Source organism: Xiphophorus couchianus, chromosome 2 (genome assembly GCF_001444195.1).
Source record: "Xiphophorus couchianus chromosome 2, X_couchianus-1.0, whole genome shotgun sequence".
NCBI lineage: Eukaryota > Metazoa > Chordata > Actinopteri > Cyprinodontiformes > Poeciliidae > Xiphophorus > Xiphophorus couchianus.
Genome location: NC_040229.1, coordinates 12,915,884 through 12,923,205, shown reverse-complemented (window position 1 = coordinate 12,923,205; position 7,322 = coordinate 12,915,884).

Here is a 7,322-nt window from a genome sequence, read left to right as displayed (position 1 = left end):
TTGTATCATCTTAAAAGAACTCTTGATTCCAAAAACGTTACAGCAAAATCTATTTAGTGATCCTTTATAATGGAGTGAAAATTATTTACTTATTATGATCTAAATATGTTTAACGCATGAGGACTATTGATGGTCCACCAACTCCTATCTAAATTTATAATATTTAAAATCAGTTTCACATTTGCTCACCTCCATTTTTGTTTCAAAGCCTTTGACTTTCATTTAATGATGAAAATTGCTTTATTGCATGAAATTGGGATGTTTTTATTATGACAAGCATGGCAATTTTGTGACATTTTGTTTGATTTCTAAACATCAAAAGCCCTGTGAGAGTCATTTCATTTGCTGTTGTTAGTAATGTAAACTGGCTGGGATTAAGGCAATAGTTTAAGGTGTTACCTGGCGGTATCTGCTGAACTCTGAACAAAAGTCTGTTGAAATCCTGAGTTATAAGTCATCATACCAGAAAACTCTTCTATTGTTACAACACTGGTATAATCTGAGTTTCATTAAATGAAAGATAAAGTGAAATTAAAACCTTTTTAACTCAGAACTCTGATTATATTGTAGAACACAAAGCTAATACCTAATTCTAACCAGTCTTAGTTTTCATACACAGGCATTTTTAAAATTGTTTAAGGCATATTGTGGTGGTATTCATGACTCATGGGACCTGTTTGGCTGAGAGGGTGGGATAAGGAGGAGCGATCTCCGTTGGAAGCCAGACAAGTGTCGATGCCAGTGAGTCACGAACCCTCTTGCTGCAAACGGGATCACGTTTGCTTTGAGAACACCCACTCCAGCAGCGAAAGAACCAGCCTCCTTTTTTCCTGTCCTTCTCGATTGACACTGAGGATGAGTGGGATTTAAAACGACGTTGCCCTTTTCACTCCACCTCCAGTGTAACGAGTGCGATGTGAAAAAAGCTCTGCTAGATGATTAGCGAGCCAAGGACGCTGCTGCCCAGATGGTTGCAACAACCGGCTGCAGAATTGCCTGACTTAAAATGCGTAGAACGACCTCTTGCTTGTCTTCAGTGCTTTGCACAAGCAGATTGTGCCACAGTAGTTAAATTCAGAAAGTCATTTGTGGCCAAGTGATCACAGGCGAGCCTAGCCTTTGTGAATACTTCATGTTTTATGAGCTTCTGTCACAATGAGCAACACCCAGCAGCCCTGGAACCAGACAGAGAGGTTGCTCTGCACCGCTGTGCCTTCAATCACATCCTGCTGTGAAGAATACACTCCACACACACACCCCCACACGCCGACACACACACACCAGAGTACACATAAATCCGGTCGGGATGACACAGCTGCCAGATCTGCCAGATTCTAATTGTCCTGCAATCTTTTAAAGATCCCATAAAAGAAAAAAAAAAATAGTCTCCAGTCGTTGTGCTCCCCAGACTCAGATCCTCCATTGACCCCAGACTTTGTGACGACAGAGAGCTTCCTGCAGTTTTCCCAGCTCACTCTTATTTCCCTTTGTTGTCTTCAAGCCATCCATGTCACAGTAAAATATATCACATTTCCTTCAAAGCACAGGAACTGTGTGTGTAAGGATCAAAGAGGTATTTTAAATTATACACACGGCATTAAACATACAGTAATCCAGATACTTAATCTTTCATGCTTGAAAGTGTTTTTTCTGCATTAACCGCATATTGTTCTGAATGCTTAAGTAAATCGTCTGTGTGATCTCCTTGAATCTTTAAGCATTAACATTAATCCAGCTCCATTCAGCTGTTTGACAATTTCACCAATTTGTCATTTGCATAAGAAACAACGGCAAATAATTTGCAGTCTCCTCGCAAAGGAGGCAGCTCTTTTGTCCGCGCGTTTTCTTCTCCTATCAGGATTCGAGATGAGTCACGCGACATGAGCAGTGTGTACCCCGCAGAGACAGGATGTCTTCTGCTTTCATTCATGAAAAAAAAGAAAAATTGAAATCTCAATCAGAGCCTCGCACCCACTTTATTACAGGTCAGGCTCTGCACATGTGTCCTCGTCTAAACTTTCCCTTAGAAGAAAAAAGAAAAAAAGAAAAAGCAGCACGTGTCCATGAAGAACTCTCAGTGCCACACTTTACAACATATGGACAAAAATAAAGTTTGGCTTTTAAAAGGCTTTTTTTCCCCCCATAAGGTAGGGGGGAATTCACACTAACCTTCTGATTTTTGTCTCCCTAGCTTACTGTTAATGACATTCTCCCAGACATGGACCTTTGTGTGATGCCCTCAGTCAACCTCTGTTTTTCTTCAAGTTATGTGAAGAGTGCCTTTAGCATTAAGTGTGTTGCAAAAGGGTGCAGGCTCAAGTGAGAGTGTTTGGGTGCAGCTTGAAGTGGAGCATGTTTATGTGTGTCTTATCTTATGAGCAGCTGTCCTCTGCTGTGAGACGTGCATATGACTTAGCTGGCTTCGGGCCATCTGCTCTGCCGCTTACAGACTCAAATAAATTTTGGTTAAAATGTATGTGGTCAAGATTTGAGCGCTTCAGGTTTGCCGTTTCAGTCGACTGCATGACCCGGGGGCACATTTGTGAGCAAACTCAGTGTGGATCCGTTTCCTGGCTGGCTAAAATTATTGGTTCAAATTATTCCGTCCTGGCAGCAATTCATATCCATGCAGTAACAGGATTACATAATTTTGTTTGTCAATGTTCTTTTCTGACCAGCAGCTTTGAGGCACCTTTAGTTGTTTGACTAACTAAACCCCTACGAAGGGCATTAATTTGTGGCTGAAATAAAGTATTGACACTTGCATGCAAAAATATTCTTTCAACTTATGTCACATTAGAATATATTTAATTTAGATTGTGTTATGAACCAGCAAAACGTAATACATAATTGTACAATGAAAGTAAAGTTCTGCCTTTGTCATGATGTTTCACAAATTAAAAAATCTAAATGTTTATTAGCCTTCATTACTCTGATGCCCCGAAATAGAAACCAATGCAAGAAACTGCCATAAGAAGTCACCTCATTAGTAAATTGGAGTCGATCTGGGTGTATCTTGATCTCGCCACATCTTTTCTACAAAGACCTCAAAGATTTGTTAGAGCACGTTTAGCACACTGGCCCCTCCCTCTGTGAAATGTGGTAGTGGCAGCACCATGCTGTGGGAATGTTTTTCCCTCTGGAGGGATAGTCAAAACATCAGAGCTGATGGGATTGAACCCGACTGATATTGAGTTTGACCAGAGAAGAAACTAAGACGTTCAAGGCAACTCTGGAGGAGCAACAAAGATTCACAGATCAGATGGGACAGTCTGTTAATCCTTCTCACCATAAATCTTATAACGAATGGCTGGAAGAAGACCACATGAAGTTGAATTTGCAGGAAACCACAAACCGCATAGAGGACACGGCAAAACATGGAGGAAGGTGCTCTGGTGTGCTTATCTTCAGCAGGAACATGGAAGATGCTCAGAGGTGATGTGAAAGTATGTGAAGTTAAATGCAAGGAAATATTAACAGAAACTTTGTTAGAGACTGCAAAAGGCATGAGATTGATACAGAGATTCACCCTTAAAGATACAGCCACAGCTAATATGGAATGGGTTAGATAAAATCATTATGTGTGGGAATGGCCCAGTCCAAACCTAAATCCAATTAACAAATTTGTAGCAGGACTTAAAAAAATTATTTTACCAGAAGCCGTCAAATAAATCAGATTGAGTCTGAACTGCTTTGCAAAGAAGAAAGAGCAAAAATCATTTTAATGAGTAATGAATAATTTACAAGAATAAAGCTTTTTTCTTACATTTATGTAGTGCTTCATGTTTGTCCTAAGCATAAAATTGTGGTAAAATACATTGAAGATTGCAGCTGTAAAATGTAAAACAATCCAGGGATTCGAATCATCACAAGCCACTCTTCATATTTAAAATGTTTAAATCATTCACTGCGGTTGTTTTTGTTTTCTTAATCATATCCTCAGATGTTGCTCATGAAAAATACCTGACGTAGCTCTGGACCGGCTCATGCTTCAGGTGAAGCTTCACATCTGGAATCCCTTATACTTTTTAAGCCTGGCTTCCCCATCTCACCAGCTTACTCCTCATTTACTTCATTTTGATTTGTGATCCCAATGAAGTAAATGCTAGCTCTGCAACTTAACCCCACCTACACAGATATTTGACCACATGTAGTGTAGGCACAGTGCCGCAGCAATGTGTGTGTGTGCCTTCAGTCAATTGTACTTGGATTTAGCATTAATATTCAAACTTGTGCAGTCAGAGGAGAAGCAATACTGGGGGTTTGTGCCTCCAGCGTCCTGCTGTGCGACCTCCCCTCTCCTTTGTCCCTTCCTGGTCCGGCTTCACTCAGTCACATGTGCTTCATCTAGAGAAAAGCTTCCAGACCATTTTTTTTTCTCCACGCAGACTCTTCACATGCAAGCTGTTGAGAATATGTGGCAGCTAATCACTATCAAGTCTCCAAGTCTGCGAGTGTGTGTTTGCGTTCATATTCTTTCTAATATCTGAATGGCAGCCAGAGCAGCTCAAGCGACAGTGGGATATCTATCTGCAGGGCTGAATCTTACATGTGACCGGGATATATTTTAACTAGATTATGTAAGCGCTCCAGCCTGCGCTCTCCACGCACAGATGAGGAGGACTACGCATGATGCAGAGGGCTGGGAGCTTACCACAAGCATTGCCTTTGCAGCACATTGAATAATTCCTGCACTCGGCTGGAATTTGAGCCAGCACACACACACACCCCAACACGCCCACCCACACACGTACGCACGCACCCATGCAGGCACACAGAGTTCACAGGAACTGGCTTCTTAAAAGTTGTCTTCCACTTCAAAAAGACATTTAATGACAGTCTCAGATGATTCAGAGCTACCACAGCTTATCTTTCCCATCAGCTAATGTGCTCCTATTGATTCCAGATGATGTAACGCTTTGAGTTAGCAGCTCCACCACAATGTAATCTTAATGTGAAGGTTAGGTGGGTTACATAAGGGGATTTATGAAAGGTGGAAAAAAGGCACTGACAGCTCTTTTCTATGGCTGTTAGGAGGAAATAAGCAAGTAATTGTGAAGTTATCGCGTGACACGGGACGTCTTGGCGGGTTGACCGGCCTTCATGTGAGGTTCCCTGCCGAGAGCTGATGAGATGGTTGACGACAGGATAGCAGCCAAATTTGTGTCCAATGCAGAGCAGCCCACGCTCCCTCTGCTACCACTTTTTATGGGATCGTCACGTGGGCGGTTCAGTGTGAGATTCTATCTAAAAGTGATGTAATAGAGGCTGATAATTTCTCTGTAGGCAAACGTCCAGCCACTTTGGAGAGGAACTGTGGACCACGGCTCTTTTATGCTGTCCTGTAGCAACAAGTTCACTATGGGTATTTACTTCCAGCAGTTGCTGTGTGCGCAGCCCATTTGAGACACAAGATTTCTTACAGTGTAAAATAATAAAAATTATAAATTATTTACACACTTTATCCATCTCACATATACACTGTGCAATTCAACTTAAAAGCAAATAAGCCCTGTTAAAAGTGATATAAATCAAAATTAAAAAGTTGTAAAAACCTGGTTAATGTTTTCACGCTAACACATCAACGAACAATTTTGATTTGATTCAGTTTTATATTTCATATACTTAATATTTGATTATTCCGTATTGTAATAGTTTTTATATATCACATTTTTCTGCATTTTGACATTTCCATTCCCAAACTTGAATTTTCTCTGTTGTTTTGTTGTTTTAAATGTAAACTTTTGTTACCTTTTACAGAGCAACACAAATACACTGAACCACATAAAATGTAATCAAATAAAACAGCTGAGCATGGTTGCTTGCCATCAGTTATTAGCACTCCTGGCTCTGGCATGTGCTCTGGGCTCTGGCTTTCTCCCACAATACAAAATCATGCATAATAAGTTAATTGGTCTCTCTAAATTGCCCTGAAGTATGGGTGTCTATGCGTGTGGTTGTTTGTCCTGAATGTCTTGATATTAGCTCATGATGGAGTGTGTCTCACGCAGCCATCTCTTAGGATGATCATACACACCTACTTTGTCATGTAAAGGCAGACTGGTATAGACAGTGCATGGATGGAAATAGTTAAACCCAATATTAATATATGAATAAATACATTTCTAAAGAGAATTGTTCATGAATAATAAGATTATTTTCTCAAGACATTCCTTAAAAACCAGAAATGAAGCATTTACTCTGACTGATGTGCATGGTTGAACAAAGAAGGGTTTTCCTCTATTCAATACCTTTATTTTAAAGCAACTATTACAACAAAATAACCATAAAATAGATTTTAAACATTGAACCCAATGTCCACAAATCTAATGCTTAGTCAGGTTCTTGTTGCTAATATTACCAGTTAGCTTCACTGATAATCGATTGATTTATGTTTTTATCTTGTTGTGCAAACTCCCTGTGCTCATGACGGGAAAAGAGGTAACTTTTCTTGTCTAGTGTGTGTTCAGTCAGTCTGTATTGTCTGAAGATAGAACTTTCTTGCTCATTTCACTTTAAGAGTTAATCTTCCATTTAAGTCGGATATCTCTTGGATTCCAAAGTCTACCTAAAGTTGCTTCCCAGAGGCAGTTGTATTTTTCCAGGGAAACCTTGGTAAACGAAACCGTTTATATATATATATTCCTTTATTTAATCAGGTTTTAGGGAACTAGAAGCTTGAAATAAGATCTTGACATGCTGAAGTAGTTCCCTCCAAAAGGGAATTATTTCCAAGAAATGTAGCTTTTTAGCATAACAAATTCACCCAAAAGGATTTGGAAGATTTTATCGAGGACATGTAGAACTTGTGAGGCTTTTTTTAGCACTGCTGTTTCCATTTTATCTTTTCATTAATTTGGAAAAACACCCAGTTTCTATTATGTATGATTTTTCTAATATTTTCTTTAGTCATCAATTACTTTTTACTGCAGCACTGAATATGTATCGGCTCCTGACTGATCCTTTAGTTTTATTCAATCATTTTGATTCTTTGTAGCCTCTCTCCATGAGATTTAACTTAATTTCTGTTCATTTCTCTGAAGTACTAGAATCCAGAACGTTTGGTTAGTAACCAAGAGGACTGAATGTTAAATCTGAATTATAATGTAGTTTAATGTGGTATTAGTTGGTTTGCACACTTATGCAAACAAATTGATGCATATTTTTACATTTTACTGTATTTTCCCTTAAGATGCTATTGTTCTTTAGTTTATTTTCCTCATTTCAATCTCATTTAAAAAAATCCAGAAACCGGGTTTCTTAAAAAGCATGATGGCACATTTAAGTTCAACTGTACCAAGTTCTCTCTACATTTTGTACGA